General features: G+C 43.1%; 1 long non-coding RNA gene across 2 annotated transcripts in view; it reads left to right on the top strand.

Moving 5' to 3' along the window:
• The window catches only part of LOC109285015 (uncharacterized), a 74,758-nt gene extending 62,614 nt beyond the window's left edge, over positions 1-12,144 (top strand). Inside the window, exons 3-4 of one of the 2 annotated variants that reach the window (XR_009459139.1) lie at positions 3,321-3,479; positions 8,179-12,144. This is a non-coding gene — a long non-coding RNA (uncharacterized LOC109285015). Of the gene's footprint in view, positions 1-3,272; positions 3,480-8,178 lie in introns of both variants that reach the window. The other variant, XR_002092695.2, reaches the window with a different exon arrangement.
• Positions 12,145-13,594: the final 1,450 nt, after the last annotated feature.

Here is a 13,594-nt window from a genome sequence, read left to right as displayed (position 1 = left end):
ATTTTACTCTTGGTTTGTCTGCTAAAGAGTTCTTCTTCATTTCACAGTTGAGACTGGGGTTGGGGTTGCCTAGTTCACAGGTTGCGATTGAATTAAGAAACAAAGGCATGATTTAAAACTGGCTGAAGTAAATGAGTCTTTCAACATGAGCCCCAAATGAATAGTTGCCTCCAGTAATGATTAAAATAAAGGGAGGGAGGAATATTTGTTGAAACCCCTTTTTAAAAAAAAATACTGGCAACACATCACTAATTTCAACTCTCAAAAGCACTCATGCAGTTGTTCAATGATTTCTGGAAATTGTACAGCTGGAGCTGTAGATAAAGTTGTGGTCATTCAATGTTGCAGTTAGGATTATAGGGTTTTCCCTAAGAAAATATTATCAAGCCAAATTGTAGGCAATTGAATGTAAGTATTGTGAAATTAAAGTATCATTTATCTGAACATGCTGAGCAAATCAGGTTTTTTTTTAATAAAAACATCTCTAAACTGGACATTGGTTGCACTGAAACCACACAGCTGATGTGCTCTAGCTGAAGTGAACAAGACATGCAAAATGCTTTGATTTAAATGCATCAAGCACTCATGCTTGCTTAAACTGAGCCAAAATCTGAAGACTCCTACATATGGGAGGGGTTATGCAAAGTTTAAGCATAAGTCAACTGTGAAAAAATAAGAGACTGTGCTTTCCCTATCTGTGGTGCAGAGTATATTAATTCAGACTAGAATTGTCAGTAGAAAACTGGGGGTTTCATGGTATAAAATAACTAAAGATTGCTGGGAAATTATAGTTTCCACATTACTAGATGTTTGTGCAGCAATGCTGTTGCTAACTTTGCCTGATAAGATGTATCATCTAAAGAGTAATGGAAGATTGAAACTATAACAGCTCAGAGAAATATTATATCAAGAGAGATTTTGCTTATGAGGAGAGACAAACAACAAATAAAGATGCAAAACCAAGAGCTGAGTGAGCAAAAGGTACCTACAGAAGATTTTACCTGAGTATAACAAATACCGCAACAGATATTGCAAGATCTTTCTGTCCTTAGTCATTCCCAGTGTATTTCAGACTTATTATTTTGCCTCAGGTTTTTTGTGACTCTGCCAATGTTGTCATTGACCTTGGTGTAGCAAGGTTATAATTTTCACACAGACTTACTGTTCTTGAAAGCTCTTCTCCAACAGATGTGGTGCAGCTCTTTTTCAAGGATCAGGTATATATAGCTTTGCTCCTATTCTATCTATTCCGTACTAAATAGAATCATAGGAAAGCAAGCCTGGAAGGGACCTCTGGAGGTCATCAAGTCCAGCCCCCACCTGAGGCTGAACACTCCTTATACAAACCACCCCATACCAATCCTTGTCTAACCTGTACTAAAACTACCCAATCAACCATGTGCACAACCACAAAGCATAGCACCCTAACCTGCTACAGGTAAAGCAGGGGGCAACCACAGTCATTGTCCTGCTGCTGCAAGATAAATACATTCCAGAGGTCCTTTTGACCCTGCCAATTCTCTATCATAGAAGGATATGGCGATTACAAAGAACCCTTTGGAATCAGATCAAATTCCACTGAAGTCAACAGAAAGAGTCACATTTACTTCAGTTTGGTATTGGTCCTGGCCCGTTAAGATAGACTTCCCTGTTGTTCTCTTTATTTACAAGATGATTATGTAAAGGAGGTATTTCATTTACTATTTCCCTGAGAGACTTCAGTGGCAGCAAGCAGTTGGTAGTGTTCAGTGCTCTTCTCTATGCACAGTTAATTTCTGCAGGGGACAAGGATATATAATTGCCTTCTTTCTGGCATGTATGGTTTCAAATTTTGCCCCATCTGATCTCACAACTGTGCAAGAATAAACACAAACCCAGGCTTTAAAATGGGATTTAAATTCCTTCTGTAGCCATACAGAGCAGCAGCAGCAATTCCTTTTCCCTAGCAGTTCACTGCTTAAAGCACAGCATTGCACAGAAACTGAGTTTCTGTGATAAAAATGTTAGATCACTGATACATTGCACATTCGGACATAGAGCAGTTATATGAAGAGGGACATTAGCTTCCCTACATGGGATCTGTATTCAGAATCCATCCTCTAATGTATACCATTGACCAATTTCTGTTCAGGTGCAGTATTTCATTTATGTTCTTTTATATTCCATCCTATAAACCTGCCCTTATGTGCCCATATACCACGAAAATTGACTTTTAAAGTTCATTTTAAGTCATAGAAGTCAGCCTATATTAATGTTCTTCTGTCCCTTCCTACTAGTTAGTAAGGAATTGTTCCCCATGCCCTGTATAGATAGTACTGCAATATTTCAGTTAAAGCAATTTAGTATCTATGTGAAAGTAAGTCCTTAAAGAACATTTATTGCTTGCCAAGTCTAAGCTGTTTGGAGTGCTTAAACAAAACACTGTTGCATGAGAGGATGAACAAAGTTCCTCTAATCCTTTGAACACTTCAGTTCATCCAGAGCTATTTGTACACAAGTTCCTTAGCAGTCATTATGGAAAGGTCAGCTTTGCCAGAAAAAAGTTAGAATTGCTTAGTAACCTTGCTGGTTACAGGGAAAAGAGCCCCTATTTGTGACTGGGCAGCTGGCAACTCCTAAATCAAAATAAGAATTCATTAAGGGACAGGGACATATTTTTTTTTATTATAAAACTGCTCTTCTTCAGTTATCTTTCCACACATTAACAATGTCAAGTTCTGGGTCACAGTTTTAAAACTGCTTTGATGTAACTGACTGGTGAGTCATTTAAGATGAAAACAAAGGTAGTAATCATTTTTCAGTGATAAAAATGAAACACCACCATATCTATATATTAGTGGTATTTTCCACAGGAGAAGGTGGATTTTGGGTTACTTCATTTAATCTGAAAATTGGGATTTTTTTTTATCAGAGAAAACCAAGATCCCTGGTCATAAATAGCAGAGTATTGCAGGCCTAGAAAGGAACTCCAAAGGTCATCTAGCCCTTCCCCCTGCACTAAGGCTAAGTCAAGTACACATTGAGCATCCCAGTGAGACAGGCTGTAGACTTCCTTTAAGGAGCTAAAAAAGGGCCAGCTCTGTTTGGCAACAAGGTTCAGGTGGAGGGAATCAGACGCTTTGGCAGAGTCCCAATGGGGATCATTTAAAAAGGACAGGATTAAGAAAGAGAATCTTGGAGGAGGCTACTGTTGCTGAGGGAAGCTGAAGATCCTTTGAGGTTTCCAACTGGCAAGATTATTTTCTTTTTTTACCCTTTGTTTAATGTAATAGGCAGAGTAGCCCTACTACTAGAGGTGGTTTTCTCTTCCATCCTACCAGTGACCGGATGAGGAAGACGGCAGGAGAACTGCATCAGAGAGACCAACTGGCGGCTTCGGCAGTGGTGTCTCGAGGCAGGCTTCGGATTCCTGGACAATGACCCGCACATCACGACGAGGGACATGCTCAGCTGGGATGGGCTTCACCTGTCCCCCAAAGGTAAGCGTGTGTTTTCTACTAGGTTGGCAGATCTCCTCCGGCGGGCTTTAAACTAGGCTCGTCGGGGGGAGGGGAGTATGAGGGCAGGGGAAGCTGTGGACCACCAAACCATGTGGCACCCACAAGGACAGCCCAGCCTGAAGAAGGAGAACATTGGAAACCTGAAAGCCATGGGGAGACCAGCACTACAGAACAGGTAAGAAACAAGAAGATAAGAAACAATGGGCCCCTTGGGACTCGGAGCGGGGGGGCAGCAAAGGCACCAGTTGCAGGGCTCAAGTGCCTATATACTAATGCTAGGAGCATGGGGAACAAGCAGGATGAATTAGCGCTCCTGCTTGCACTAAACACCTATGACTTAGTGGGGCTAACAGAGACCTGGTGGGATTCATCCCATGACTGGGCGGTACATATTGAGGGCTATAGATTGTATAGAAAGGACAGGTTGGGGAAGAAAGGGGGGGGTGTTGCACTTTATGTCAGTAAGCAATATAAATCAACCCTCATCAAGACAGAATCCAAGGTTGAGGAAGTAGAAGGATTGTGGGTTAGGCTACATGGGGGGCAAGGAGAAAGGGATTTGGTGGTAGGGACCCCCACACCAAGGGGAAGAAATAGATGCGGGGCTCCTGAGGCAACTCTCGGAGACCATAAAAGCTAAAGAGGCGGTAGTCATGGGGGACCTAAACTACCCGGACATCTGCTGGGAGACACAGACAGCAAGGTCCCATCGCTCACGCAGGTTTCTAACCTGTATACAGGACCTCCACCTGACACAGGAGGTGCATGGTCCCACTAGGGGGAATGCCATACTGGATCTGGTATTGGCAACAGGAGATGACATGATAGGGGACCTCCAGATCGGTAGCCATTTGGGAGACAGTGATCACCTAATAATAGAATTCAACATAAGACGTTGAGTGGGTAAGGTAACTAGTAGTGTGAAAGTGCTAGACTTTAGGAAAGCTGATCTCAATGCACTCAGGCGATTAGTCAAGGAAGCACTGCAGAGTAGGAGTTTTGAAGGGATGGGAGCCCAAGAAGGGTGGCTGTGCCTAAAGGAAACGATCCTTCGGGCACAAAGCAAGACGATCCCCGAGCGAGGCAAAAAAGGGAAAGGGGCCAGGAGGCTTCCATGGCTGACCAGAGAAATCCAGGGCAGCCTAAGGGCCAAAAGGGGAGCACATAAAAAGTGGAAACAGGGTGAGATCACTAAAGATGAATATACCTCCTCTGCTCGTGCTTGTAGGGAGGCAGTTAGATGGGCCAAAGCTACCATGGAGCTGAGGATGGCAACCCAAGTAAAAGACAACAAGAAATTGTTTTTTAGATATATAGGGAGTAAAAGGAAGGCCCAGGGAGGAATAGGACCCCTGCTAAATGGGCAGAAACAATTGGTGACAGATAGGGGGGACAAGGCTGAACTCCTCAATGAGTTCTTTACCTCAGTGTTCCTAAGCGAGGGGCACGACAAGTCTCTCACTGGGGTTGTAGAGAGGCAGCAGCAAGGAGCCAGACTTCCATACGTAGATTCTGAGGTGGTGCAGAGTCACTTGGAAGAACTGGATGCCTTTAAATCGGCAGGCCCGGATGGGCTCCATCCCAGGGTGCTGAAGGCACTGGCTGACATCATTGCAGAGCCACTGGCAGGAATATTTGAACGCTCGTGGCGCACGGGCCAAGTCCCGGAGGACTGGAAAAGGGCTAACGTGGTCCCCATTTTCAAAAAGGGAAGGAAGGAGGACCCGGGCAACTATAGGCCAGTCAGTCTCACCTCCATCCTTGGTAAAGTCTTTGAAAAAATTATCAAGGCTCACATTTGTGAGAGCCCGGCAGGGCAAATTATGCTGAGGGGAAATCAGCACGGGTTTGTGGCGGGCAGATCATGCCTGACCAATCTAGTCTCTTTCTATGACCAGGTTACGAAACGCCTGGACACAGGACGAGGGGTGGATGTCGTATACTTAGACTTCAGGAAGGCCTTCGATATGGTATCCCACCCCATGCTGGTGAACAAGCTAAGAGGCTGTGATGTGGATGACTGCACAGTCCGGTGGCTGGCGAATTGGCTAGAGGGTCGCACCCAGAGAGTCATGGTGGATGGGTCGGTCTCAACCTGGAAGGGTGTGGGCAGTGGGGTCCCGCAGGGCTCGGTCCTTGGACCGATACTCTTTAATGTCTTCATCAGCGACTTGGACGAGGGAGTGAAATGTACTCTGTCCAAGTTTGCAGATGACACAAAGCTATGGGGAGAACTGGACACGCCGGAGGGCAGGGAACAGCTGCAGGCAGACCTGGATAGGTTGGACAAGTGGGCAGAAAACAACAGGATGCAGTTCAACAAGGAGAAATGCAAAGTGCTGCACCTAGGGAGGAAAAATGTCCAGCACACCTACAGCCTAGGGAATGACCTGCTGGGTGGCACGGAAGTGGAAAGGGATCTTGGAGTCCTAGTGGACTCTAAGATGAACATGAGCCGGCAGTGTGACAAAGCCATCAGAAAAGCCAATGGCACTTTATCGTGCATCAGCAGATGCATGACGAATAGGTCCAGGGAGGTGATACTTCCCCTCTATAGGGCGCTGGTCAGACCGCAGTTGGAGTACTGTGTGCAATTCTGGGCGCCACACTTCAAGAAGGATGCGGATAACCTGGAGAGGGTCCAGAGAAGGGCAACTCGTATGGTCAAGGGCCTGCAGACCAAGCCCTACGAGGAGAGACTAGAGAAACTGGACCTTTTCAGCCTCTGCAAGAGAAGGTTGAGAGGCGACCTTGTGGCTGCCTTTAAGTTCATCACGGGGGCACAGAAGGGAATTGGTGAGGATTTATTCACCAAGGCGCCCCGGGGGTTACAAGAAACAATGGCCACAAGCTAGCAGAGAGCAGATTCAGACTGGACATTAGGAAGAACTTCTTCACAGTTCGAGTGGCCAAGGTCTGGAACGGGCTCCCAAGGGAGGTGGTGCTCTCCCCTACCCTGGGGGTCTTCAAGAGGAGGTTAGATGAGTATCTAGCTGGGGTCATCTAGACCCAGCACTCTTTCCTGCTTATGCAGGGGGTCGGACTCGATGATCTATTGAGGTCCCTTCTGACCCTAACATCTATGAATTTATGAATCTATGAATCTACTTTGTGTTAAAAGAGGACTCCAATTAATAACCTATTTGACCTCTGATGGAGGTGTGACTTGCATTAACTCTGCTGGTGGAAGATACAACCAGCTTGCACTTTGTGTAACCTGTTCTTATAAACCACCATGAAAAGAATTGCATAGCATCCCCTGGTAGACTATTCCAATACTTAATTCTGGCACCCACAAGATGTAGAACAATGACACACTGACTGGTCTTTGGCAGTACCCTCCCTGGCAGGCCTGTGACTGGGGTGGAGGTGCTCCAGTTCAAATGAGATATCATCCATTTTTCAAGGTCATTGTGATCAGCTGAAGGACTAGATCCTGCTCTGCCCTTACTCTGTATAATAGCCCCTCTAGTAAAGCCAGCTCAGGATTTTGTTCTTAATCTCTAACACAGTAAGGTACACTTTGAATTTCTCAGGATGAATTAGCCAAAGCGCAGACATTTGTATCAGAGAGGCTTATAGATGTAAGCACATAAGCAATCGGATATCACTGTAGCTTCAGGCAGGAAAACCTCCACCGAGTTACGAGCAAGCTCAGTGGAGCTGAACTGATATTATAAACCACATTGGCACAGCCAGATCCTCAGTTAGCCTAAATCTGCGTAGCTGGAGATAAAATACCTTTGAGAATCTGGCATGCAGAGTCTTAGTATTGTCTGAAATAAATGGAACTGAAAGGATGTTTTGTAATTCCTGTCTTGTAGTTAATTTGGTGGAAGTCTTTATGTGGCCACATTGCAGAAACCGTGCCTTATTTCAATTGGTTTCAGAAAAAAAACACAACTATAAAAAGTACTTAGCTTTGTTTGATTCTAGTTTTTGAGACTTTCTACTCAAAGAAGAAATGTATTCCTTTCTATTTTCAGTGACTTGTGTATGCTGCTAGAAAGGTGTAATAAGATGGTGTGACATTTTAACAGTCTGTCTCAGTGGTGTAACTAGGGTAAGGTGACCAGGGAAACTGCCCTAGACACTACTGGAGGTGGGGGGCAAAAAAACAGCATTTGCCACAGCCAAGCAATCATGGTGGTAGCAGCAACAGGAAGTCATTGCTGCCCCAGGCACCCCACCCCACTGCATTCTTACATTGATGTCCTGTTTCAGAGCAAAGCAGAAATGGAATTGGTGGCCACGCTAGACATTTTCTCTTGAAACTTTTGTGTAACTGATAACATCACCTGTTATTTCAAGCTGTTTTTCTAATAATCTATGGATATAGAGAATACTTTGTGTTGGCCTTGCTAGTCACAAGTCAGGCTGTTAGTCACAGGTAGGATGGGTGGCACTTTATAGACTAACTGGTTCAAAAAAGTTTTCATAGATATTTTTCATAGATAACAAACTACTTCATTAGATGCTCACCTGCCACCCAGTCCTACCTTCTAATAGTCTATGATTAATCCTATGTCTATGCTCATCAAGGTCTGTGTACATATCTGATTAAGACCTTGAAACAGACCAAAGATCTCTTAGACACTTTTGTGAAGTTGCATTATAATACACTTCATAAGAAAAAGAAAATATCCTGATGGCATTGCTCTCCTTTTTCTTTCACCAGAACTAAAGCGAAGAGAAGATAGTTAAGCCTTATTCTGTTTTAATTCAGCAGAACTGTGGCAGCATCCTTATGTGTATAGTGTTTGAAAAGGAAGTTCCTAAGGCAAATCAGAAGAAAAAAAAGGAGGCTTTTAAATAATTTGGAGAGAATACATCATGAAGTCCTACTGTTTAATCCACAAGGATATATACCAGTCACACAAGGGCTTCACACCTGGATCAATCAATTAGGTTGCAAACCTTCAAGATCAGCTTCCTCAGCTCTGAATGTAAGCAGCTTCCAGTGAAGTAAAAGAAAACTGCCCAGATGAAAAGTAACTTCAGAGTCGGGTTCTGTGACGTATAAGCCTTGAATAGTGCTCAATTTTGTTGTTGATATTTAACCAACAGCCACAACAGAGGAACAGGCCAACTTTCCATTGCTGATAATTTTGCATTTAAACTATTTGGGCAATTTCTGAACATAAACAAGCAATTTTTTCATGCTGTGTGAAAGATGTAGACAAGCTGGGAAGTGTCTGGGGGAAAAAAAGCAGCAAAAATAAGAGGTTTAGAAAATATGACCTCTGAGGAACAGCTGAGGCAATTGCTTTGTTTAATTTAGAGAAGTGAATGCTGAAGGGAAGGGGGAAATACGGTAACAGTTTCCTCATATGTATGACGACAGTCATCAATTGTTCTCCTTGTATTTTGGGGGCAGAACAAATGAAAAAATCATAGAATCATAGTAATAGCTGTCTTTGAAACAAGGAACATTGATGTGAGATATCAGGAAAACTCTTTCTAACTCCCAGATATGTGGAGCCATGAAAGTACTGTCTTCTTCTCTTTGGATTATGTACCAATTACAGCATGGTCAGCCCAAGAATCAGACCCACTAGCTCTTCCCCCTGTCTTTTTCATCATACAACACACACATGAGAGAAGAAGATAGGCCTGAGAGGCAGAGGTAGAAGACTGAACAGTGATTCTCAGCCCATGGACCAGAACATCTGGTTGGGTTTAAGTTGTTGAGGGTTTTGTTTTTCATTCTTTTTTTAATCCTTTCTGTAGAATCATAGAAATTATAGAGAAGGAGGGCTGGAAGGGACCTCCAGAGGTCTTCTAGTCCAAGCCCCTGCCTAAGTCATGGTCATCACTATATAAACCATAATCTAACTCTACATAAGCCAACTGTCAACCCTAACACCCTAACCTGCCACAGGTACAGAAGGTGAATGATGGCCACCAACCTCCTGCTTCTATGAAATATTATCAGTATACTCAAAATACCACAGGTAGAAGGTCATCCCCATTACAGAGGAAGGAACACCCCCTCCCCCCCCAGTCCATATCAGTCTCACCATGGGGTAAAATTCCTTTCTGACCCCAAATATGGTGATTAGTCTGGCCCTGAGTGGAGGTGCAAGACCCTCTCACAAGAACCTCTGGCTTTGTTCCTAGCAGGACACCCAATGCCCCTGAGGAAGGCTTAAAAACACTCTGACATATATAATATAAAGTGGGGTACAGGAGCAAGTAGCATGGGACATACCCATAGCAAAATATAGCATACCTACTCCTAGATCATTCCCAACCAGTGGCTGTCCAACCTCCTTTTGAATACCTCCGATAGTGGTAAGTCCACAACTTCCAAGGCAGTCTATTCTGCTGACTCACTGTGGAAACAGTGGAGAAGTTTTTTCTGGTTTTTCCAGATATCCAATCTAAACTTATTTTGCTGCAACTTCCAGCCATTGATCTGCATCCTCCTCTCTGCAGCAAGAGAGAAGAGGTGCTTCCCTCCTCCTTATGGTAGCCCTCCAAGTATTTGAAACCTGCTATCACGTACCCTCTTAAGTGCCATTTCCACAAGCTGAACATGCCTAACTCCTTCAGCTTCTCTTCATATGATTTGCCTTCTAAGTCCTTGATTTTCTTTGTTGCCTGCCTCTGGGCCTTCTCTCACTTCTCCATGTCCTTTTCAAAACGTGGAGCCCAGAACTAGGCACAATACTCCAGATGTGGCCTAACCAGTTCTGAGCAAAGAGGCACTATCACCTTTGTCTTGCACTGAATGCTTCTCTTGATGCATCACACTGCAGACTCATACTGAGTCTGTGGTCTATCATGACTCCCAAGTCTTTTTCTATAGTGCTCCCATCCAACCAGGTGTCACCCATTTTTCATATACATGTTTCCCTCTCTTTATGCTAACATGCGTTCCTGGAAAATGGCACATAACTCAAATTCACATAAAGGGAACCCACTTTACAATGTAACAAATAGGGATACGTTCCAAGACCTTGACTGCACTGACCCCAGACCTATTTCTACCACTTTTACAAGACAGTTTTGGTACTCACCAACAGCAGGCAGTACACCCAAGCACAGCTGCAGCTCCAGAAGCATGGGCACCAGCTGCCCTGAGTGGCGGCCATGGGTGCTGCTGCCAGGCGGCTTCATGGCTCACTGCTCCCAGGGCACTGCACTGATGGGGCCAGACCAGGCCAGGCTGCAGAGGCCAGCACTCCACCACCCAGCTCAGCCCCTGCCAAATAATTTTTCTTCCTCCACCTATGGTGTGACTCCCATAATGCACTGCACAAAGCAGCTGACTGGTGATGTGTAGATGGTGGCATGTAGCTGAGCCCATGTGGTACCTAAGTAAGGGAGGTTGAAAAAAATGAGTTAAGTGAGCATTCTGAGGCTGCTCGATTTGCCCTGTTAGTCCCCTTGCTCATGTGCCTATAAGAGAGTAAGGGAGGGACAGGTGCAAAGCACAGTAGGACAGTGGAAAATGGGCCACTAGGGAAATTGTGGAATCTCCCCTTTTTGGAGATTTTCAACAGAAGGCTGGATAGGCATCTTGGATAGTTTAGGACTAGCACAGTCTGTACCACTGTAGGGAGCTGGACTACATGCCCCTTGTGGCCCCTTTTCAACCCTATAATTCTCTAGTTCTGTAATACAATCCCTATACATATGTAAGTATTGGCCTTCATTTCAATTAATTTCATTCACAACGTTTTTCTTACTAGGCCACCCAAACTTGCCCAGAATCATTCTTATGAAAAATATACTTGTATACTATAAGGTATGATCATTAATTCACAGAGTTTTAAATTAATCTCTCATCACAGTCACATTCCTTACAAGACCCGAGGTGACATTTTGGCTCTGCTGTTTTCAGCAGGGCTGAAATTTCCCCATTCATGTATATTTGGAAGTAATTAAAGTCAGACCATAGGCAGAGTCATTTTTTAACTGTAAGTTCTATTAGAATGGAATAATTTTTTCACAGGAAAATGGTTAAGAATTTGACACTTAAGTTACCATCCTTTAACAAGATGATTAGGGAGCTCTTTCACAGCTCTTTGAACTATTGCTTCAAGTTGCCTGTCTGTAAACTCAAAAGTTCAATTTTCATGATCATATAGGGTAAGAATTTGGGTTCCAGAAATGGAAGGCTTTAGTCACATGGAAACTGGTGAACTACCAGAGAGTTGCAACATGGTCCTGGCTTGTGTTATTGTAGATAACAATGCAAGGAGAAATATAATAGAAAAATAACTCCTCCCTTTATTTTGTAAACTACAAATGGTGCATTCCAAGCTGGGGAATGAAGCCACCTGGGGAATTCAATGCTGGGGAATGAAGATCAAGACAAATTGTCTTTTAATCTTAGTGGTAATTCATAAGCCCCAAGAGAAGACATAAACCTTATTATAGATATGCCCATTTAAAAACAGTTAAAATCTGCAAGATTTTTTGGTTTGAACAAGCACAAGACTTGTAGCTAAACTCAGTGAGCAAACAAACAGTATGTGGATACAAACCAGAGAAAATGTGGACCTCAGCTGCAGTTAGTTTAACCAACCCTAAGATAACACTATACAGAGTTAATCTATGGCTAAATGTATTATGTTCACTTACTCTGATTTTTACATTTATTAATAGAGAAGGAAATAAAGTCAAATTGTACTTATTTCTCTGAGTAGAATTTTGTATAAAAGATATGCTTTTGATTCCACTTGCAAAGTGATGTTTGTGTTTGAATAACATAAATGATAGCTTACAGCTGGGTCCCTATAATAATAGTGTCAAATCTAATAGTCTCAAATACCATATTTCAGTTTTCAACAAAATATTTGCACTAGTACAGTTTTCACTTAATGCTGTAATTTACACACAATAGTTTCTACACATTGAAAAATATGTCTCAGCATTGGGACTTCCAAAACCATTTAGGGTGACTTGCTGAGTAAAATGGTACAACTACCATTTATAGACAAAACAAAGCAAGTTAGCTGATGGAATGGAAAGCTGAGGACACTGATTACAAAAGAGATGGTCAGAGAGCTTTTGTTGTATCTAAATGAATTCAAGTCAGCAGGGCCACATGACCTTCATTCCAGGGTCCCAAAGGAACTGGCAGAGGTGGTCTTGGAGCTCTTGCTAATGGTCTTCATAAAATTGTGGGAAATGAGCCAGATACCAGAGGACTGGAAAAAGGTCAAGATCGTGTCCCTCTTTTAAAAAAGCAAAAAGGAGGACCCAGGGAACTACAGCCTGGTTAGTCTCACCTCCATACCTGGGAAGTTACTGAAGGTTATCCAAAGGAAGGCCATTTGCAAGCAACCAGGTCAGGAAAGGCTGAATACAAGTATGGTTTTATGAAAACCAAATCATGTCAAACAAACTTGCATTCCTTCTTTGATAAAGTAACTACTTGGGTGGATGAAAGGAATGCTGTGGATATATTGTACTTGGACTTCAGCAAGGCTTTTGACAAAGACCCCCATGACTTTTTCATAAACAAGTTGGAGAAATGTGGGCTAGATAAAACTACTACAAGGTGGATAGATAACTGGCTCAATAGCCACAAGCAAAGAGTAATTATTAATGGGTCTGTGTCAGAATGGCAGGAGGCTTTGAGTGGAGTCCCACAGGGATATGTCCTAGGTCTGGTGCTGTTCAACATGTTTATTAATTATTTTGAAGCTGGAATAGCAAGCTTCTTGAGTAAATTTGCAGAAGACATGAACTTGGGAAGGATTGCAAACATGCTGGAGGATGGAAGTGCAATTCAAAAAGATCTCGACAGATTGGAAATTTGGACTAGAGACAAATTTAGGTGGAATAGGTGGAAGTTCAATGAAGAAAATGCAAGGTATTGCACTATGGGAGGAATAGTAATAATAATAATAATAATTACACACACACACACACACACACACAGAGGTTTCCCTTGCTTTATGCAGGTTCTGTAGGTGCAAATTCATTCTTATGCAATGACCCTTTTTATACCAAAAATGTGTTATATGCAAGATAAATTCACTCTTATGCAATCAGTGTGGTGGACATGTAGTACTTTCCTTTTAGAAGTACTAAAGCACATTGCAGTAACTGCCTGTACTGTGCCATACAGGCAGCAC

This window comes from Alligator mississippiensis, chromosome 1 (assembly GCF_030867095.1).
Source record: "Alligator mississippiensis isolate rAllMis1 chromosome 1, rAllMis1, whole genome shotgun sequence".
Taxonomy (NCBI): domain Eukaryota; kingdom Metazoa; phylum Chordata; order Crocodylia; family Alligatoridae; genus Alligator; species Alligator mississippiensis.
Note: the sequence above shows the minus strand (reverse complement) of the source record. Positions and strands in the feature narration are given on the sequence as shown.